The sequence below is a fragment of the Coregonus clupeaformis genome, unplaced genomic scaffold, assembly GCF_020615455.1.
Source record: "Coregonus clupeaformis isolate EN_2021a unplaced genomic scaffold, ASM2061545v1 scaf2275, whole genome shotgun sequence".
Lineage (NCBI taxonomy): Eukaryota > Metazoa > Chordata > Actinopteri > Salmoniformes > Salmonidae > Coregonus > Coregonus clupeaformis.
This window is the reverse complement of record NW_025535729.1, coordinates 59389-83748: the sequence shown is the minus strand read 5'-3', so window position 1 is coordinate 83748 and position 24360 is coordinate 59389. Positions and strand designations below refer to the sequence as shown.

General features: G+C 43.7%; 1 pseudogene; it reads right to left on the bottom strand.

The window, feature by feature from the left end:
- Positions 1–922: 922 nt before the first annotated feature.
- The window catches only part of LOC121563296, a 31847-nt pseudogene continuing 8409 nt past the window's right edge, over positions 923–24360 (bottom strand).

Genomic DNA, 24360 nt, shown 5'->3' with positions numbered 1-24360 from the left:
CAGCAACTAGGCTACATCCAGCAACTAGGCTACATACTGCAACTAGGCTACATACTGCAACTAGGCTACATACTGCAACTAGGCTACGTACTGCAACTAGGCTACGTACTGCAACTAGGCTACGTACTGCAACTAGGCTACGTACTGCAACTAGGCTACGTACTGCAACTAGGCTACGTACTGCAACTAGGCTACATCCTGCAAAATAGGCTACGTACTGCAACTAGGCTACGTACTGCAACTAGGCTGCGTACTGCAACTAGGCTGCGTACTGCAACTAGGCTACATCCAGCAACTAGGCTACATCCTGCAACTAGGTTACATCCAGCAACTAGGCTACATCCTGCAAGTAGGCTACATCCTGCAACTAGGCTACATCCTGCAACTAGGCTACATCCTGCAACTAGGCTACATACAGCAACTAGGCTACATACAGCAACTAGGCTACATACAGCAACTAGGCTACATACAGCAACTAGGCTACATACTGCAACTAGGCTACATACAGCAACTAGGCTACATACTGCAACTAGGCTACATACTGCAACTAGGCTACATACTGCAACTAGGCTACATACTGCAACTAGGCTACATACAGCAACTAGGCTACATACTGCAACTAGGCTACATACTGCAACTAGGCTACATACTGCAACTAGGCTACATACTGTAACTAGGCCATCTAGTCAGCCTGTCAGGCAGCACTACATTGAGAAGTAATTTAGTCAGCCTGTCAGGCAGCACTACATTGAGAAGTTGTCCAGTCAGCCTGTCAGGCAGCACTACATTGAGAAGTCATCCAGTCAGCGTGTCAGGCAGCACTACATTGAGAAGTCATCCAGTCAGCCTGTCAGGCAGCACTCCATTGAGAAGTCTTCTCAGGCAGAACTATCAACAGATCCCAACTCATTCCTACTTGTCTTCAGGGCAAAGGCACAGGATACTTGGCGGATTTGATCTCTGTGTGAGGCGGCATGCCTTGCCTGTGTCGAGGAAGGTAGTTGTTCAACATGGTGCGCCCGATGTCCATGGTGTTGGCCCCCTCACTCACGATGACACAGTCGTGGGGCAGCAGCTGGGAGATGTGGTGGAACACTTGGTAGTAGTTCATGGGTGTTGTCGACTGTAGAGCTAACGCCTGGAGAGAGAAACACAATCAAATCAGGGGTGGTAGGTACCCAAACAGCAAAGTTGTTGGACCTGACCGGACGGGATCATACATGCCTATGACAAGACTCAGAATACATATGTACCATAATGTATTCTACCTGTTGGATTTAAGTCAAGTTATTTCACAGATAACAAAGAGTCAGTAATACAGACAGAATCTAACTTGCTTAGGTCACAGATCACAGGTCAATGACGGACACACCAACACACCTTTGTCATAGCAACCATCTTCTCTTTCAACGTGGTCCACCATTCTGTATCAGCTGGATACCTCCAGCCATCTTTATGAACGTACTCCAGGAGCTGAACGTAAAGATGAGGAGTAGAAACTAAACAAACTGAATCAAGTACAGATGTAGGATCTTAATTTGATCACCTTGTTGCAGGAGAACTTTCCTGCAATGCAGGACATTTAACACGTGTAGTGTGGACATTTAACACGTGTAGTGTATTTGAGGTTTAAAAAGGCTTCTGAAGTTTGTACTCTTAGAAATGTCAGACATCATTTTCCCTATCAACCCTTACATAAATGTCCATTAATTATAATCCATATAATAACTCACATTGCTGTGCTGCAGGACAATCAATGCTTGTTTCTTTAAAAAAGAATATGCAGATATAGGGCAGATATTAGATGCCTGTGTTGTGTTACCTGCTTGACAATAGCACTGATTTCCCCCAGGACTGAGTTGTGTTACCTGCTTGACAATAGTATTGATGTCCCCCAGGACTGAGTTGTGTTACCTGCTTGACAATAGTATTGATGTCCCCCAAGACTGAGTTGTGTTACCTGCTTGACAATAGTATTGATGTTCCCCAAGACTGAGTTGTGTTACCTGCTTGACAATAGTATTGATGTCCCCCAAGACTGAGTTGTGTTACCTGCTTGACAATAGTATTGATGTCCCCCAGGACTGTGTTGTGTACCTGCTTGACAATAGTAATGAAGTCCCCCAGGAGAGCAGCAGCAGGTTGCACGTTGTTCCCCATCTCCTCAGCACACAGATCAACCTTGACATTGACCTTGACATAAATAACGTATGTGGAACGTTACTACAACATACCAGCAACGACACGACAGGAAGAGCGCCGTGCGTGACACATGTATCAGCAGCTGGAGGAGTGGCCAAACCTCAAGCTAAACACAACAGAAATAACCAGGCACCACCACATAATGCTAAGGCTGACACACACACGTTCCCTTTTATAAACTGGGTGACTCGAGCCCTGAATGCTGATTGGCTGAAAGCTGTGGTATATCTGACCGTATAACATGGGTCAAGTTGAGGGAGGAGGTCAGAGACCTGGCCGTGTGGTGCCAGGATAACAACCTCTCCCTCAACGTGACCAAGACAAAGGAGATGATTGTGGACTACAGGAAAAAAAAGAGGACTGAGCACGCCCCCATTCTCATTGACGGGGCTGTAGTGGAAACAGGTTGAGAGCTTCAAGTTCCTTGGTGTCCACATCACCAAGGACCTCTATACCAGGCGGTGTCAGAGGAAGGCCCTCAAAATTGTCAAAGACTCCAGCCACCCTAGTCATAGACTGTTCTCTCTGCTACCGCACGGCAAGCGGTACTGGAGTGCCAAGTCTAGGTCCAAAAGACTTCTCAACAGCTTCTACCCCCAAGCCATAAGACTCCTGAACAGCTAATCATGGCTACCCGGACTATTTGCACTGCCCCCCCACCCCATCCTTTTTGCGCTGCTGCTACTCTGTTAAGTATTTATGCATAGTCACTTTAACTCTACCCACATGTACATATTACCTCAACTACCTCAACTAGCCGGTGCCCACGCACATTGACTCTGCAACGGTACCCCCCTGTATATATAGCCTCCCTACTGTCACTTTATTTTACTTCAGCTCTTTTTTTTCTCAACACTTTTTTTGTTGTTGTTTTATTCTTACTTTTTTTGTTAAAATAAATGCACTGTTGGTTAAGGGCTGTAAGTAAGCATTTCACTGTGATGTCTGCACCTGTTGTATTCGGCGCATGTGACCAATAACATTTGATTTGATTTGATACCCTGGTCAGGTGGAACAAACAGCCTACCCCTCCCAGTGCTTGCAAACTCAGGACTAGCAAACGCTCTACTCCCAGGAGCTGACTGTACAATTGGTGTAAATGGAAGGACACCCCTCCCTCTACCCACACTAAAATCCCCAGCATAACACGTCTTATGGATTTGAGAATCTTCCATGGCTCAACAGAGCACTAAAATACAATGTAATCTAGTGCATTCAAATACCCCAAAAAATAAATGCAATAAACAAATTCATCCAAAACATACAAATAAGCACGAATACCTGTATTTAATGAATATGGTACATTCACTTTCACTGTTTACAGTATATATTCACTTACAGTAAGCCATCAACAAATTCACATGCGCAGGTCGTGTACCTCATCCACATGCACAGCTCCGGCGGTCGGCTTGAGCTGACCAGTCGGCAGGTCACGTAATTAGGACACTGCCACAACTGGAATTCTGATGGTTGGATAATTTTTATTCGACCTGCACACGAAGAGACAACACACAATATGTTAGCTCTTGGTGCAGCCACAGCTCTCGGGCACCTGCGTGAGCACATAGAAACTCACTGTCTAATCAGAGACTTCAACACATTAGTTCCCACAATGAGTTCATCAACCTGCCCATCAACAATAAGCACTGGGACTACATAACAGAAGCCATAAAGTTGAATTTTTAAGTCACACATGCCCACTGGGCTAGTTTGTTCCCACCACAACCCACCAGGATGATGTCTGAAGGAGCTAGAAAGTTCCCCTCTACCACTCCTGCCTCCCTCAACCGAGGTACAATATTTTACATTTACATTTACGTCATTTAGCTGACGCTCTTATCCAGAGCGACTTACATTATTATTTTCATACTGGCCCCCCGTGGGAAACGAACCCACAACCCTGGCGTTGCAAACGCCATGCTCTATCAACTGAGCTACCTCCCTGCCGGCCATTCCCTCCCCTACCCTGGACGACGCTGGGACAATTGTGCGCCGCCCCATTGGTCTCCCGGTTGCGGCCGGCTACAGCAGAGCCTGGATTCGAACCAGGATCTCTAGTGGCACAGCTAGCACTGCGATGCAGTGCCTTAGGCCACTGCGCCACTCAATATCTGCGCGCAGAGTAGTAGCCATGGACCCACTATCTAACATCCCCTTTCAGCTCAACTTTATCCTGTACTAGCACAGTGGTGTAAAACAAACTGTCATTCTGATTGTGTTCTGAAAAATGACTGTGTTGTTCTTGGGTACTGACTCACAAAAGTAAGAATAAACAGATTGGATATCATCATCAGTGGAGTAAAAATAAGAATGCCCCACATTGCCCTCCTCAGAACGGAGGCTTTCTAGTTTTCCTGAGACCTGCCAGTCTGTCCACATCCAGGGTTCTGTCGCTGCCCAGCCTCACTACAGTCAAAGCTCATGTGGCCCGGAGAAAAGCACTTGACGCACAGCTGATGCATCTGACAGTGAGCTTTGGTCCAGTGATTAGTGCTTCCACAGACAGCGCACTCATGCTGACGTTTGTGGAACTGTTTACGGGGCCCTCTACATTTAACATTTTTAAGTCATTTAACAGACGCTCTTATCCAGTGCGACTTACAGTTAGTGCATACGTTACTTTTTTTTTTTCATACCCCCCGTGGGAATCGAACCCACAACCCTGGCGTTGCAAATACCATGCTCTACGAACTGAGCCGGCCATTCCCTCCACTACCCTAGGCGACGCTGGTCCAATTGTGCGCCGCCCCATGGGTCTCCCGGTCGCGGCCGGCTACGACAGAGCCTGGATTCAAACCAGGATCTCTAGTGGCACAGCTAGCACTGCGATGTAGTGCCTTAGACCACTGCGCCACTCACAGACTGAGTATTGCTGAGTATTGCTGACCAGAGCCTTCTCTAACAAAGTCAACACTTTCTTTAATGTCCCACCCTCAGATACAGATGGTGCCTGGTCTGGTTCACGGCCACATTGAGAAAAAGATGACACATTAGGTCTTTTCACAGGACCCACTCCCTCCTGAGGGCAGTCAAAAACAGCAGCAAACTGCTGTGAAAGTTGTGTTCTACATGCTTTACGTTCCCTTAACAGTTCATCCAACCGATCCTGTACCTCACTGGCTGTCCAGTCACGAATGGGTTTGCTCTTGAACACTTGGGCCAACTCTTTATCAGGACAGTTGCGTACAAACATGACTGCCAACTCTGAGCACTGATTGGGTAAGGTCCTGCCCTCACTCACAAGGTACTGTTCGGCTGCCTCTGCAGCTTTCTTAAGCCTAATCCAGAAATCTATTGGACCCTCATTAGCATATGGTTTGATTGAATAGAAATCAGCTAATGGCATACCTGAGCAGACAGTATCCCCAAAGTGTTGCTTGAAAACACTGAACACCGCCTTAACATCTGTGAAAACAAGGTTGTTACGCTTCCAGACTTTGGTCACATCCCATGCCCTCCCCATGAGCCTAGACATCACCTCCCCAACATTCCCAGACCCAGTGTAACCCCTCTTCTCTAGGTAGACTTCCATTAACTCCTCCCACTCCAGGACAGAGTACTTATCTGAGCCATCACCCCTAAAAAGAGGTGGAGCACTAACATCTGACTTCACAACCAGATTCAGCTTGGACGCATCAATAAAGGTTGACCCACACTGCTCAGGCAGGGGAAACTGCTGGGGTTGGTGAGTGGGACGGGCAGGAGAAAGACTTGAAACCCCAGGCTGCAGTAAACTCGCTCTGATAGATTCTCCTAACTCTGAACCAATCTGTTTAATAAGGTCACTAAGCTGACTCGGAGGCGTCCCATTATCACCGAGTACTGTGGATGATAGTACATCAAAAGACAGAGGTGAGATACCCTGGTCAGGTGGAACAAACAGCCTACCCCTCCCAGTGCTTGCAAACTCAGGACTAGCAAACGCTCTACTCCCAGGAGCTGACTGTACAATTGGTGTAAATGGAAGGACACCCCTCCCTCTACCCACACTAACATCCCCAGCATAACACGTCTTATGGATTTGAGAATCTTCAATGGCTCAACAGAGCACTAAAATACAATGTAATTTAGTGCATTCAAATACCCAAAAAAATAAATGCAATAAACAAATTCATCCAAAACATACAAATAAGCACGAATACCTGTATCTAATGAATATGCAACATTCACTTTCACTGTTTACAGTATATATTCACTTACAGTAAGCCATCAACAAATTCACATGCGCATGTCGTGTACCTCATCCACATGCACAGCTCCGGCGGTCGGCTTGAGCTGACCAGTCGGCAGGTCACGTAATTAGGACACTGCCACAACTGGAATTCTGATGGTTGGATAATTTTTATTCGACCTGCACACGATGAGACAACACACAATATGTTAGCTCTTGGTGCAGCCACAGCTCTCGGGCACCTTGCTAGTTGAAGGTCAGGCAAAAGAGAACAGGTGCTGCATGCACACATTCAGTGCCTAACAACACACTATACAATACAAGTAAAATGATATACAACATAATTCTGACAAAATAAAAGACATACCTGCACACCACGAGACAACACACAATAGGTTAGCCCTTGGTGCAGCCACAGCTCTCGGGCACCTGCGTGAGCACATACAAACTCACTAAAACACTGCCCCAAATACTCCCGAGTTACAATAGGTACCCTAATTAGCGAGCTCGGTGAAAGTTGTTAACATACATCTTTATATTGTCCACATTGTAACAAAACCTGTAGTTGCGTAACAGCACTTTGTGTAACTTTACCACAGTTTTATATTGACAAATTACGGCGCCAAGGACAACATACCTTGCTAGTTGAAGGTCAGGCAAAAGAGAACAATAACAGGGTACAGAAATACAGATAACCCGCGATGGACCAAACCAAAATATACACAACTTTTACAATTAGGTGTATTTGCAATATAGATACATAAAAATGTTTGTACACCTAAAAATAACATTAGCTATGCAGCTGTAATTAAATAAAGAAACCACATTGAATTATTATTATTATTATTAACTTATTAACATCCCCTCTTGACCTGGGGCCTGTTGCACAAAACTAGGATAAGGGATTAAGCCAGGATATCTTGGTGATCCTGGCTCAATTGATCCGTAATCCGGTTGCACTAAAGATGGATAGGGGGCAGGAGGATATGTTATGGTATAAATTACCATGGAGATTTATTCTGTGGAGCTAGCCTGCTCCAGACCAGGCTAAATTCCAGGATCTATTTAATCTCATCCCTAATGTCAGTCAGCAGTCACCACAAATGGAAACCAATAGTTATTTCACTGCTCACTATACATTGTTATCACATATAACTAGACCCACTGTCATTATTTAAACGTTTGTGATCATTAATTTAAATGATTTTGGATAAAAATGATTTTTAGATGATGTTGCTATCATTAGATAATTTACAGTTTCCCATAGACTATAAGGCTATATATAAAATGATAGAATATTAGGGCCACAGAGGGGGAAAAACACAAGTCATAATATTGTAACCAGTTGTTTTAAAGGAGGACAGTTGTTAAAATGACAGATGTGGGGCATTTCGTGAAATTGTACTTCAGTATGGTTTCATAAACAAAGACATGCTGATGTGCCAGAATATTAAGTATCACATTGTCATAAGTATCAAAACTGTAAAAACAATATGTAGCTTTTCTGCAGAAAGAACCAGCCTCATAAATTTATGACTTTATCCTTTTTCTTCAGTGTGGCCCTAGTACTCTGTCATATAAACAAATACACATTCCATATGAATATAAAAACACAATGTGTAACATTATGTTCCTTTATTGAATAAGGACAAAACAAAGCAGGTAAACCATCAGCTCCTTTCGAAACTGAAGTCACAGTGACTCTACAAGATGGAAAGCACAGAATCCAAGCATATTATACAAAATGATACATACACATTCAAAGGTCTGTATATAACACACCCTGCATGTCTGCACACTAAAATAAATGCAGGACAAATCCATACACATCAACTGAACAGACAAATGAATGGATGCAGTAGCCTCCCTGCAGCCTTGTATTACACACAGTATACCGCACAAACATCATAAGAGGCCAAATTCGTAAAAAACGAACCCAAAAAAACCCAAATTCCTCTGCCACCGCAGGACATATTTAACCAAAATTGAAAGCACACATACTAACTAAAATAATTCAACACATATTGGTCCCTCAGCAGCCGACCACTGTCGTCATCAGGGAAGATTGCCGGATTGTCCCAGTCCATGGCTGGTGGCACTCTGGGGGCCCTCTCCTTCCTCAGGCAGGCCACATTGTGGAGGACAGCACAAGCCACAGTAATATCACATGCCCTAACAGGGCTGACCCTTAATTTGTGAAGGCAGTGAAAGCGTGCCTTCAGGAGGCCAAAGGTCATTTCAACTCTGGCCCTGGTCCTGGCATGGGCATGGTTGTAGGCTTGCTGTGCTTCCTGGGGGTCTGTGAAAGGTGTCAGGAGAAAAGGCTGGCAGCCATACCCCCTGTCTCCCAGCAACACACCAGAGAATTCACCTGTCAACACAAAATCTCATCATTACTACCTTATAAACACAGTGATATTCTTGACACAGCCATGATGGTTATAAATAGGGGTTGTGTGGCTTACCTTGTGATAGGCACTGATAGATTTCAGAGGCCCGAAAGATTCTGGAGTCATGGACTGAGCCAGGCCATTTTGCCACAACATTGCTGATCACACAGTCAGCATTGCAGACCATCTGAAATCATAAGATGAGGAATATTACACCAATCAATGCACATCACTGGCAATGCAGAGTGTTCGACAATGGACAATATCAAAAAGTTATGTTCACCTGAACATTAATGCTGTGAAAGGATTTCCTATTCACAAAATCGGCCTCATGGGCACCTGAGGGGGCTTTTATCCTTATGTGTGTGCAGTCCACTGCACCAATGACATTGGGGAAACCTGTCACACAAAGTAATGAGTATCCTACTATGTGTTAACAGTTGTCCTGTAATTTGTAGATCCTCTTACCTGCAATCCTATAGAACTCCTCTTTGATGTCACAGAGTCTTCTGTGGCCAGGGAAGGAGATGAAGACATCTGCTAATGCTTTGATAGCCAGACACACACTCCTTATTGTGCGGCAAATTGTGGCCTTGTTCAGCTGTTCTGCATCCCCCACTGAGTACAGGAAGGCTCCACTAGCAAAAAAGCGCAAGGCCACACAAACCATTTGCTCCACACTCAGTGCATGGCTCCGTGCAGTGCGGTGCTTAATCCTGGGACCCAGTAGTCTGCATAGATACCTGATGCCATCTGCAGAAAACCTGTATCTTTCATATAGATGGTCATCAGGGAAGGCCAGTGGGTCCAACCGGTCCCTGAAGACCCTTTCTCGCCTGAAGGCTCTCCTCAGCACAAGTGCTTCTTCATCCACCACATCTCGCACGAATGGGCATGCCATTGTCAGAGCAGAAAGGAACACACAATTTTGGGCCTTCATATAGGCTAGTGGCCACACCTGGTGCTGGGGGGTGGGCAAAAAGAGGGCGATGCCTTATAACGATGACTTGGTTGTACTGATTGCTGGGAAAATAAAAAAACCTTAGAAAGATGCCACCGTCCTGTGTGCTCACAATAAGAGCTCATATGTCATGGCTCACTTGACTTTACGAGAATATACCTAATTTTTATTTTGAGCTGTGTCATCTTCTTGGAGCTGGGGGAGGAAAGAAAAATAATGATTAATACATTTGTGTTACAGTTAGCATACAGTGTACATTGAAGGCATATCTCACCTCCCTCTCAAGTTTTTTTATTTCAAGGTCCAGTTTCCTAATTGTCCTCTTTTTTATTTCGGACTCCAGTGCAAGATTTTCCATCTTTTTCTTCTTGTATTGAATGTCTATGTCTGCCAGTTCTATTTGGCGCCGGAGGTGGTTGCCATACAACTTTCTGATAGCTTGTGAGCTCTGTGAACACAATACAATTAGCGCAGCTGGAATTTGGCAGGATGTGGTGTCCTTTTATTAATACGCACTATGTTGCCAGGCTGGTTTTCCCACTGTATAGCATCTGGGTCCTGTAAAAGAAATGAGATTTTTTGATTTTGATGAGGACTCCTCACCATTGTAGAGTAAATAGTACTTTCACAGTCTTAACATGATACCTCATGCCTTCTGGAATCCAGAGAGATGGTCTCCTCCTCATCATCGTCTCCATCATGTGCTGTTGCTGCTGCACTGGGGCCTTCACCCTATCACATTTAATCGGATTCATATTGAAGCTAGTAGACAAGACATGCCAGGCCTACAGTATGCCTTTGATGGAGTACTCACTGGATCAGCATCGTCTGGTGCTTGTGCTGGTGGCTCTAACAGGAACACAGTGCTGCCAGACACTGCAAGGCAATAGGTAAACCAAAGTCAGACAGTCCAAATTGATTCAATATGAATGTGGTTGTATCCCATGTAGAGATGGAAGGACATACCTTGAATGAAGCGGGTGGCATCTTGGGAGGAACCTATGCTCGTCTCTTTCCCCCCAGGGATCCCCTCTAAGACGGGCCTGCCTTTATTTAGCTCCAAGGCCATGTCCTCTGCTGGGGTAAGGTCAGCCTTTGGTGACCCACCACCCGTGCCTTGTCTGTGGGTATTCTTTTTCACTGCTAAAACAGTACAGACAATGTGTGAGCAGGCACCTTCTGGGTACAATATATGCTTGTGCTTTGTTAAATATTAGTCAGGGACCATACCATTCTGCAGAATGTTCTTGTATTTGATTTTGACCTGCTGCCATGTCCGTTTTGGCCGTTCATGTTTAATCTACACACACACACACACACACACACACACATTTAATGGAGTCACACTGCAAAAAATTACTTGGTATTTTTGTCTTGTTTTCAGTAAAAATATCAAAAAATTTATCATAGCTTTATACAGTGTGATGGAGTTACTTTACACAATGTCACTCATATCTGCAGTGCATTTCAATTAAAAATTTAACCGTTTCATAATTACAGTACAACTGCATTTTTGGAGATGTGAATTAAATATTTGAATTGTAATTGTGATGTTTCAGCGGAGCGGTGAGTGTGTAATTGTGCACTACTTACGCATTCAGGCGGTCTGCAATACTTTGCCACGCTTTTTCTCTTTGCTTTATCACTGTGGCGGTGTTGCCTTTCTTCTTAATTATATATTTTACCTCCTCGTATGCCTCCATGAGGATTTGTGCTTCCGACGGGGAAAAGTACGCGGCTCTAGTTGCCATGGTAAATCAGTTAATCTGTGATCTGTGGCGGGGTCTATTTGAGTGAGCCGTGAGCGCGCACCTATCCAGGATTGGTTTCACCTGGCTTAATGAATCCGTGTCTGCTCATCCTGGCTTGGTCTTTGTGCAACCAATTAAGCCTGGACGCACATGTTTTGGCTTCATTGAGCTCAGCTGAGTCATTTATCCCGGATGTCTTAATTCTACTTTTGTGCAACAGGCCCCTGGTCTACTTGAACTGTCCTTGTGTGCAATTTGGTGCATAATCTAGGGCAGGGTTCTTCAGTTCCGGTCCTGGAGGGCCGAAACACCTCTGTTTTTCATCCTCTCCTTCTAATTAGGGGCTAATTCAGACCTGGGACACCAGGTGAGTGCAATTAACTACCAGGTAGAAATAAAAAACAGAAGTGTTTCGGCCCTCCAGGACCGGAATTGAAGAACCCTGATCTAGGGGAACAACATCACACTACTACACATATAATTCAAGTCATACCTTTATTGTCATTCATGCTCTTATTTTTAACCTAGTAGTTTTGCAAAAGTGTAACCTGTGTCAATTCTAGGAAATATTGGAATAACGTGCTTAAGAGGAGCCCTGACACGCACAACAGGATAACACAACTACCACATTTTCAATTGACAATCATTCATTTAAATGGATGTGGTCAATAGATTTGTATAGGCATATATACTAATTTAATTTAACTTGTAAACCAAGGTTGGATTAGTAGGTCTATGCAACATGCACCTGGATAACCGCTTCATGAATCGGAACGGGCTCCAACGTCCTCATATACACATTATGACAAAATAAAGATCTTAATATTTCACGAAATAAAGACATAGAAGAAAACAGGTTCTATAAACTCAATTTCTCCATGGCAATAGAATGTAAACATGTAAATTGCGCTAAACATATCCAAATATCGCCTACAACTCAATTCTCAGCGCAGCATATTGGACGACTCCACAGGCATTGATCATTCGCGACTTTAAGTCATTCCTGTTATCTCTAGAGCATCCCGTATATTTATAGCGCTGCATTTCGTCCCCCTCTGACCATGGATAGGGTTGGGAGCATTCTTGAGTTCACTTATGGTCCCACTAAGGTAATCTTAGGAGATATTCCTTTTGGCATACTGTAAATGCCTGTGCATAATGTACCTAATAAAGCATCATTGTTTTAATTATCTTCAAAGGAATTCTGTAGAAGCAGCCTTTATTTTCAGACTCTGCAGGCCTGCTGGGAGGAAGCATATTACAATAAACAGGTAAGATTCATCCCACAAAAACAGTAACCACAGAAAAAAAGAGATAGATTTAATCCCAAAACAAGAGTTTTATTTCAAGACAGTTTAGAGGAGATGGTCATAAGAGTTTTTAATATCACTTGCAAATTGTGAGACATGAGCAGTTGTGAAATGTTGCGAGAGGCCCTTCTGAAAGGGCGGCAGGTAGCTTAGTGGTTAAGAGCATAGTGCCAGTAACCGAAAGGTCGCTGGTTCTAATCCCCGAGCCGACTAGGTGAAAAATCTGTCGATGTGCCCTTGAGCAAGGCACTTAACCCTAATTGCTCCTGTAAGTCGCTCTGGATAAGAGCGTCTGCTAAATGACTAAAAATAAAATAAATAAAAAAATAAATAAATTATATGGTCTTTAGTGGCACGGTCTCACACCTTACCTCATCTTGCAGAAGAAGTTCATGGTCCACTATCTGCTGCTCCAGAGTCGAGGCCAGGTCTCGCCCCATGTCACCATGGAGCACATGAGCGACTGGCTGGTGTCTCAGGGCAAAAAATCCCTTAGGGAGAGGTGAGTACCACGTCAGCTCTCACCTTCACTGCCATTCTCTGTCACCAGCAGCACTCCAGGAGGTGTGGGTAAAATAAACAACAGATAAATAGGAAGCCAGGAAAGTTGAAATGCTTTGTGTTTTATTTGAAGGGTGTGGAAGGAAACCCTTGAGGAGGGGAACGAACTCGCTCGGCTGGTAAGAGAATGAGAGTTAGAGACTTAGACTATCAGTCAGTGATCTCCTTTCTAGCCTTTCAACAACTAGTCATTACAGCAGAATATATCTGTTGTGAAATTACACTAATGGGACTTCCTGTTTCCTACGACAGACCTGGGAAGTAAACACCTGCCTAAAAATGATTGACATGGAGCACAAGGCTGTCTGCAAGCTCCGCCGCTCTATGCACACCACCTCTCCAGCTGGCGCTGACGTGTGAGTTCCATGTACTGCCCTGCATACAGCTTGCTCCATTCATCTACACATCTGGAGCTATGCAGAAAATAACTAGGGCAGTGTTCTCTGTGTGAACATTGCACATCGTTTAGCTTTCTCTGCTGCTTTTTGTTGATTTCAGCGACCCCAAGGTCCACATCATCGTGGAGAGAGCTGTGAGGAGCATTCTGGACAAGCTGTCCAATAAGCCCTGTAGCAACCTGCTCAGCCCATCCCAGGTGGTGGTGGAGCTGGTGCCCAGGATCCTCCTGGCCCTGTGGCTTCAGCCAGAGGAAGGCCATTCAGATCACCCCATCCTCCTAAGCGGGATGGCTGTGAGTATGGTGGTGGCCGTAGGGGAGAAGCTCTCCAACACGTTGAAGGCCTCTTCTCCTCACACCCCTTTCTCCCGGGCTGCTGCTTTTGACTCTGTGAGGTCGATCCTCGGGAGAATCAGCCAGTCCTTCTCCCTGGATGACCTCAAGACCCCTTTTTTAATGAGCTCTGTCTGTGCCTTTGTGGCGGACGAGGTGAAAAGCTACTTCCAGCCTACTGCAGACACCCTGCGAGTTCCCCCTGTCCTAGTGGTGGCCGTCTCCGCCACACTACCAGCTGACATCCAAGCAGGTGAGTAGCACTCATAGAGAGCACTCTGACAGATGCCTTTTGTCATGACATCCTGGTGCCTTGTAGTAGTAAAGCCAATCAGGATTTTAATTGTCACCCCAAACACAGATGCAGACCTGGCTTCTTCGCACCTGGAGGTTGTGGACATCACCCCTAACACAGAGTTAGACCCGGCTTCTTCCTATCAGAAGGTTGTGGAAACCACCCCTAACACAGAGGCAGACCGGGCTTCTTCCCACCTGGAGGTTGTGGACATCCCCCCTAACACAGAGGCAGACCCGGCTTCTTCCCACCTGGAGCTTATGGACATCCCCCCTAACACAGAGGCAGACCGGGCTTCTTCTCACCTGGAGGTTGTGGACATCACCCTTTACACAGAGGAAGACCCGGCTTCTATCCACCTAGAGGTTGCGGACATCACCCCTAACACAGAGGCAGACCTGGCTTCTTCCCACCTGGAGGTTGTTTACAAAACCCGTAGCACAGAGGCAGACCCAGTATCTTACCACCTGGAGGTTGAGGACATCACTCCTAACACAGAGGCAAACCTGGCTTCTTTCCACCTGGAGGTTGCGGATATCACCCCTAACACAGAGGCAGACCTGGCTTCTTCCCACCTGGAGGTTGTTTACAAAACCCGTAGCACAGAGGCAGACCCGGTATCTTACCATCTGGAGGTTGAGGACATCACTCCTAACACAGAGGCAGACCCGGCTTCTATCCACCTAGAGGTTGCGGACATCACCCCTAACACAGAGGCAGACCTGGCTTCTTCCCACCTGGAGGTTGTTTACAAAACCTGTAGCACAGAGGCAGACCCGGTATCTTACCACCTGGAGGTTGAGGACATCACTCCTAACACAGAGGCAGACCTGGCTTCTTTCCACCTAGTTGTTGTGGACATCACTTTTGACACAGAGGCAGACCCGGCTTATTCCCAGCTGGAGGTTGTGGCAGTCACCCCTAATATAGAGGTAGAACCTGTCTCTTCCCACTTGGAAGTTGTGGACATCACACCTTACACAGAGGCAGACCCGGCTTCTACCCACCTGAAGGTTTTGGACATCACCCCTAACACAGAGGCAGTCCCGGCTTGTTCTCAGCTGGAGGTTTTGGACCTCTCCCCTAACACAAATGCATACCCAGCTTCTTCACTCTTGGAGGTTGTGGACGTCACACTTGAAGAAAAGCCTCTCATGGTGGTCGTCTCCGCCACTCTGCCATCTGCCATCCAAGCAGGTGAGTAAGACTTATAGAAAGCACTCTGACAGGTGCCATTTGTCATGATTTATTTACGTTCTGTCCCGTTTTTGTCCTTTTCCAGAGGATGTTGCTGTGGTCACCCTGGACGTCACCCCACACGTCACCAAGGACGTGACCCTGGATGTTCCATGCAGGGCGAGGAAAGGGGCAGTCCGGCGTTTTTTTTGCAGGCTTTGGAGGGCAGTGTGCTGCTGCGCTTGCCACAAGGAAGAGGAGGAACAATATTAACTATTCATTAGACCAGAAACAGGATTGAACCATAGACCATTAAATTCTTTGCATTATAGTTGCCTTCAATTCTGATTTTCTTCTGTTTAATTCTTAATTAATTTCAGAACATTTCTCTAAACTTTGTGGAGTAGGTTGTATAAATAAGTGGGAAACATCCCAATCCCAATTTTAATGCTTTTAATAATTTACCTATGACATTTTTTTTAGATGTATTATTTGACGAAAAAGTGGAGGGCGCTCAACCAACATTGAGTCGAGGTGCAACCAAAAACCTTAATCATAATCTAAAAGGAAAAGCGCAACTCTTTCTCACTATTAAAAATGCATTGTTTTATTCAAGCAAGGTTAAAAGATTAACGTATAGGCCTAGTCTATGACGATATGCAAGTTGTGTTTGCCCAGTTAAAGGGGGACCCAGACTCACCCTGGTTCTTGAGGGTTGCAGACACTGAATAATTATCATTTGAAATAAATGGCACTTTTCAAGTCTTGACTAAATATCTTAAATGAATATGAATTAAACATTTTATTTCATTTTTTTATTTAACCTTTATTTAACCAGGTAGGCCAGTTTAGAACAAGTTCTCATTTACAACTGCGATCTGGCCAAGATAAAGCAAAGTAGTGCGATAAAAACAACAACAACACAGAGTTACACATGAGATAAACAAAACATACAGTCAATAACACAATAGAAAATCTATATACAGTGTTTGCAAATGTAATAAGTTATGGAGGTAAAGCAATAAATAGGCCATAGTGCAAAATAATTACAATTTAGTATTAACACTGGAGTGATAGATGTGCAGAAGATGATGTACAAATAGAGATACTGCGGTGCAAATGAGCAAAATAAATAACAATATGGGGATGAGGTAGTTGGGTGGGCTAATTACAGATGGGCTGTGTACAGGTGCAGTGATCGGTAAGCTGCTCTGTTAACTGATGCTTAAAGTTAGTGAGGGAGATAAGAGTCTCCAGCTTCAGAGATTTTTGCAGTTCTTTCCAGTCATTAGCAGCAGAGAACTGGAAGGAATGGTGGCCAAAGGAGGGGTGATATACCTGCTGGAGCGCATACAATGGGTGGGTGTTGCTATGGTGACCAATGACTTCAGATAAGGCTGGGATTGATGACCTGGAGCCAGTGGGATTGGCGACGAATATGTAGTGAGGGCCAACCAACGAAAGCGTACAGGTCACAATGGTGGGTAGTATATGGGGCTTTGGTGACAAAACGGATGGCACTGTGATAGACTACATCCAATTTGCTGAGTAGAGTGTTGGAGGCTATTTTGTAAATGACATCGCCGAAGTCAAGGATCGGTAGGATAGTCAGTTTTACGAGGGCATGTTTGGCAGCATGAGTGAAGGAGGCTTTGTTGTGAAATAAGAAGTTGATTCTAGATTTAACATTGGATTGGAGATGCTTAATGTGAGTCTGGAAGGAGAATTTACGGTCTAACCAGACACCTAGGTATTTGTAGTTGTCCACATATTCTAAGTCAGACCCGCCGAGAGTAGTGATTCTAGTTGGGCGGGCTGGTGCATGCAGCGTTCGATTGAAGAGCATGCATTTCGTTTTAATAGTGTTTAAGAGCAGTTGGAGGCTACGGAAGGAGTGTTGTATGGCATTGAAGCTCGTTTGGAGGTTTGTTAACACAGTGTCCAATGAAGGGCCAGACATATACAAAATGGTGTCATCTGCGTAGAGGTGGATCTGAGAGTCACCAGCAGCAAGAGCGACATCATTGATAAACACAGAGGACAGAGTCGGCCGAGAATTGAACCCTGTGGCACCCCCATAGAGACTGCCAGAGGTCCAGACAACAGGCCCTCCGATTTGACTCATTGAACTCTATCTGAGAAGTAGTTGTTTGCGAAACCAAGGCTATTTAGTCTGCCAATAAGAATGCAGTGATTGACAGAGTCGAAAGCCTTGGCCAGGTCGATAAAAGACAGTACTGTCTTTTATCGATCGCGGTTATAATATCGTTTAGGACATTGAGCGTGGCTGAGGTGCACCCATGACCAGCTCGGAAACCAGATTGCATAGCGGAGAAGGTACGGTGCGATTCGAAATGGTCGGTGATCTGTTTGTTAACTTGGCTTTCAAATACTTTCGAAAGACAGGGCAGGATGGATATAGGTCTGTAACAGTTTGGATCTAGAGTGTCACCCCCTTTGAAGAGGGGGATGACTGCGGCAGCTTTCCAATCTCTGGGGATCTCAGACGTTATGAAAGAGAGGTTGAACAGGCTAGTAACATGGGTTGCTACAATTTCGGCGGCTAATTTTAGAAAGAAAGGGTCCAGATTGTCTAGCCCAGCTGATTTGTAGGGGTCATGGGGGGTCATGAGCAAGTTGCAGAGCTGGTGGCCATGGTAGGGATAGCCAGGTGGACAGCATGGCCAGCCGTAGCAAAAATCTTATTGAATTTCTCGATTATCGTAGATTTATCGGTGGTGACAGTGTTTCCTAGCCTCAGTGCAGTGGGTAGCTGGGAGGAGGTGCTCTTATTCTCCATGGACTTTACAGTGTCCCAAATTTTTTTGGAGTTAGTGCTACAGGATGCAAATTTCTGTTTGAAAAAGCTAGCCTTTGCTTTCCTAATTGATTGTGTATATTTGTTCCTGACTTCACTGAAAAGTTGCATATCGCGGGTGCTGTTCGATGCTAATGCAGTACGCCACAGGATGTTTTTGTGCCTGTCAAGGGCAGTCAAGTCTGGGATGAACCAGGGGCTATATCTGTTCTTAGTTCAGAATTGTTTGAATGGGGCATGCTTATTTAAGATGGAGAGGAAAGCACTTTTAAAGAACAACCAGGCATCCTCTACTGACGGAATGAGGTCAACTACAATTGACTTGAGGATCAGAGCAGGAAGGCTGACTGGCTAGCCCTGAAGGCCCTCTGCCTCTACCTCTGTGTGGTTCATCTCAGCCAAGAGGTTGTATGGGTTGTCTGTCTCTCACTGGGTGTGAATCACTATCACTATGACCTCTCGCTCCGCCTGCCCGTTGGCCTGATCACAGGAGCAGGGGTGATGGCATCCAGGGTAACCTCTTCCTCTCCTGTATCTAACGCATCTTTCTGGCTGTGAGTTCGACTGAGGTCACTCGTTCTCTCTCCCAGGGTGTTGGATAGTTTCTCCTCCTCTGTGTCTTGTGTATTTTCTACATTGTAGAATAATAGTGAAGACATCAAAACTATTAAATAACACATATGGCATCATGTAGTAACCAAAAACGTGTTACACATATCAAAATATGTTTGAGATGTGAGATTCTTCAAAGTAGCCACCCTTTGCCTTGATCACAGCTTTGTACATACAGAATAATATGAAATGTTCTGAGACCAGGTTGCGCTTTCACCTCCCTCGGTAAGAGGGGAATAAGGCAACCTCAGAGTTACATTCAAGGATACTTTATTGACACACACGGATGAAATGGACATGGAAAGGTAGTGGAATGATAGTGGTCCTGTAATGGACAGATAACAGGGCTAATGAATATGCACAATAACTGATAGCACAAGTAGAGCAACAACACTATTAACAAAGGAAGGGCTGTATTAATGGCATAATACTACCTGCAGAGTATTACACAACACAGTAAACACAGAGAGGCAACTTACAATAGGCAATGGTAGTAACTATAAAGAACAACAAGCAAGAATGATATACATGTTACAAACTCACTTTGTGCACGTACACTATCCCACAGTATATCTGTGCATTCAAAATTGTCATCGATAAATGCAATTGTGTTCATTGTCAGTAGCTTATGCCTGCCCATACCATAACCCCACTGCCACCATGGAGCATTCACAACGTTGACATCAGCCAACAGCTCGCCCATACGCTGCTTTACAAGTGGTCTGAAGTCGTGAGGCCAGTTAGAAGTACTGCCAAATTCTCTAAAGCCAACTTGGATTATGGTTGAGAAATTAACATAAACGTATCTGGCAACAGCTCTGGTGGACATTCCGGCAGTCAGTAATCCAATTGCACGCTGCCTCATAACTTGAAACATCTGTGGCATTGTGTTGTGTGACAAAACTGCTCATTTTAGAGTGGCCTTTTATTGTCCTCAGCACAAGGTGCACCTGTCTAATTATCATGCTGTTTAATCAGTTTCTTGATACGCCACATTTGTCAGGTGGATGGATTATCTTGGCAAAGGAGAAATGCTCGCTTACAGGGATGTAAACAAATTTGTGCACACAATTTGAGAGAAATAAGCTTTTTGTGCGAACGAAATATTTCACGCTTTTATTTCAGTTCATGAAACATGGGACCAACACTTTACATATTGCGTTAATATTTTTGTTCAGTGTAGTTATTAGGTTGGGAGAATGGGATCCTATCTGGGCTAGCTAAAGCCAACTTCATGGTTAGTAGTATGACAGAGAAAAAATAACAAGACAAATTTAAACATCACAAATCTGAGGGGGCAGGTGACCCTGTGCCCCCTTTGGGCATGACGTCTCTGCTATCAACCACACCATTCTGTCTCCGTGAATATTCAAAACAGACACATTCATTCAGGTCTGGTACTGTTCCTACCATATAGATCAGGGATGGACAATTCCTGTCCTTGGGGGCCGGAGTGGTGTCACACTTTTTCTCAAGCACTCCTAGGAGCTCAGATGCAATCATTTAATAACCTAATAACCAAAGTTTCGACAGACAAGCTGTCTTCATCAGGGTATCCTGACGTTGGTTATTAAGTTATTAAATTATTGCATCTGAGCTCCTAGAGTGTGCGGCTCTCCTTTTCTTTTTCACGTGTTCTACTCCGATAGCCAGCACCTCGCCTAAATAGGTGTGTGTTTCTTTCGCCTCCATATTAATCTGGTACTGGTCCTACCATATAGATCAGGCATGGACAATTCCTGTCCTTGGGGGTCGGAGTGGTGTCACTTTTTCCCCATCCCTAGCAAACACAGCTGATTAAACTTATTGCATTCTAAACTGAAGCCCATGAGTACTTGATTATTAGAGTCAAATGTGTTAGCTGGGGCTGGGGAACAAGTGTAACACCAATCAGGTCCCGAGGACTGGAGTTGCGCATCCCTGACATAGATGCTCTGTTTGCACACATTGAGGGATGTGGTGACAGTGGAGACAAGGGAACACACATAAACAGCTTTGTCCTTTTAGAAGGTCGTCATAATCCTTACATAAATATTTTATGTATGCAAGAAATGCAGAGCCATTTCCAAAAACATATTGACAGAGTTTAGTATCTAGTAATCTAATCAATTCGTTTTCAACCTCTTTGTTATGGCAAGCCTAAATAATCTCAGGAGTAAAAAATGTCTTAACAAGTCACATAATCAGTTAGATGGACTCACTATGTGTGCAATAATAGTGATTTTCAAACGACTACATAATCTCTGTACCCCACACATACAATTATCTATAAGGTCCCTCAGTCCAGCAGTGAATTTGAAACATAGATTCAACCACAAAGACCAGGGAGGTTTTCCAATGCCTTGCAAAGTAGGGCACCTTTTGGTAGATGGGTACAATTAAAGCAGACATTGAATATTCCTTTGAGCATGGTGAAGGTATTAATTACGCTTTGGATGGTGTATTAATACACCCAGTCACTACAAAAATACAGGCGTCCTTTTCTAACTCAGCTGCCGGAGAGGAAGGAAAACTATCAGGGATTTCACCATGAGGCCAATGGTGGCTTTAAAACAGTTAGAAAGTTTAATGGCTTTGATAGGAGAAAACTGAGGATGAATCATCAACATTGTAGTTACTCCACAATACTAACCTAATTGACACAGTATGCACTCATTAACTGTAAGTCGCTCTGGATAAGATCGTCTGCTAAATGACTAAAATGTAAATGTAAAAGAAGGAAACCTGTACATGCATTGTATTTGCAATAAGGCACTAAAGTAAAACTGCAAATAATGTGGCAAAGAAATTAACTTTTTGTCCTGAATACAAAGTGTAATGTTTGGGGCAAATCCAACACAACACATCACTGAGTACCACTCTTCATATTTCCAAGCATGGTGGTGGCTGCATCATGTTATGGGTATGCATGTCATTGGCAAGGACTAGAGACTTTTTTTAGGATAAAAAGAAACGGAATAGAGCTAAGTACAGTCAGAATCCTAGAGGAAAACCTGGTTCAGTCTGCTTTCCAACAGACACTGGGAGACAAATTCCCTCTTCAGCAGGACAATAACCTAAAACACAAGGCCAAATATTCACTGGAGTTGCTTACCAAGATGACATTGAATGTTCCTGAGTGGCTTAGTTACAGTTTTGACTTAATTCGGCTTGAAAACCTATGGCGAAAAAAAAAAAATGGCTGTCTATATAATGTATATTGCATACATTTTACAATCCAGTTGTGCAAAGCTCTTGGAGACTTACCCAGAAAGACACAGCTTTAATCGACTCAGGGGTGTGAATACTTATGTAAATGAGATATTTCTGTATTTAATTTCCAATACATTTGCAAAAATTTCAAAAACGTGTTTTCACTTTGTCATTATGGGGTATTGTATGTAGCTGCGTGAGAGAAAATATTATAATTGAATCCATTTTGAATTCAGGCTGTAAGAAAACAACATGTGGAATAAGTTAAGGGGTATGAATACTTTCTGAATGCACTGTATATCTGCAAGAAAATGATAAATATGTGAATGTTTGAAAGGGGGTCATATAAACATTGCCTTATTTATATTTTTACAGACAATATTAAGTGATTTCTGTCTGAAATAGTCATGATATAATGGGCATAGTTTCTCAGACCAAATTTCCATTCTGGCTGAAACAAAGCAATCTGATCATGCTCCAGTCAAATACAGCTATAGGGAATGCCTATACATTGTCCAATCTCCTTCCACACATTGATTTCATTCTTCGCATCTTTATTCAGAAATAAACAAACTTGAAATTAAGTGCTGTTTCAGTGTCTTGTTGCAGGTTGTGCAATGTTCAAAAGTGTGTGTGATATTAGCATTAACTTGTGTGTGTGGTGTCAAGTGTGGATGGTCCTATGTATGCAAATAGCCGAGATTGGATATTTCAGCACCATGGACAGCAGCGACATTGGGATAGCGAGATCTGTAATTCAGCAACACATGACACTGGATAGCGGCTGTCTCAGGTGAACTTGGCATTGGGAACATCCCATCTAATAGGAAACGAGTCATAGGAGGCAAAAAGACTAAAGGAGAAGACTCCCACAGGAACTCTATGCTTAACTGTTCTGCCACATTCATTTCAAATGTTACATTTTTCGATTTGTAAATAAAAGGGAACACATCTGCAAATAATGTAAATTGACTTTTCTAACTACACTGTACAGCTTTAGTGTGTCTGTGTGTCATAGGTACAACTGCAAGCAATTCGCTTCTCAAATCCTTCTCAAATGTCTGTTTAATGTGAGAAACTAAATTAAAAACAACCGTTAGACTAATACAATGCGTACTGTCACAAATTATTACTATTCCCAACAAGACAACGAAGTGATGGTCTTTACCCACCATGGAGACTTATAAAGGCTACTTCCCCCCCACCAAAAGTTCCCACGCAGAGCGATGTTGTTTACTACATCATTATGCATATGTAGCGTGGTTCGTTCTGCGTTGTGTACTTTTAACTTTTAGGACACTGCCACAACTGGAATTCTGATGGTTGGATAATTTTTATTCGACCTGCACACGAAGAGACAAAAAAATTATGTTAGCCCTTGGTGCAGCCACAGCTCTCGGGCACCTTTCTAGTTGAAGGTCAGGCAAAAGAGAACAGGTGCTGCATGCACACATTCAGTGCCTAACAACACACTATACAATACAAGTAAAATGATATACAACACAATTCTGACAAAATAAAAGACATACCTGTACACGAAGAGACAACACACAATAGGTTAGCCCTTGGTGCAGCCACAGCTCTCGGGCACCTGCGTGAGCACATACAAACTCACTCAAACACTGCCCCAAATACTCCCGAGTTACAATAGGTACCCAAATTAGCGAGCTTGGTGAAAGTTGTTAACATAAATCTTTATATTGTCCACATTGTAACAAAACCTATAGTTGGGTAACAGCAGTTTGTGTAACTTTACCACAGTTTTATATTGACAAATTACGGCGCCAAGGACAACATACCTTGCTAGTTGAAGGACAGGCAAAAGAAAACAATAAGAGGGTACATAAATACAGATAACCCGCGATGGACCAAACCAAAATATACAAAACTTTTACAATTAGGTGTATTTACAATATAGATATATAAAAATGTTTGTACACCAAAAAATAACATTAGCTATGCAGCTGTAATTAAATAAAAACCACATTGAATTATTATTATTATTATTATTATTATTATTATTATTAACTTATTAACATCCCCTCTTGACCTGGCCTACTTGAACTGTCCTTGTGTGCAACTTGGTGCATAATCTAGGGGAACAACATCACACTACTACATTCACCCCTACTGTTTTACACTAGATTATAAACACAAAACAAAACACATTACCTCGAAGGTAACAAAGCAA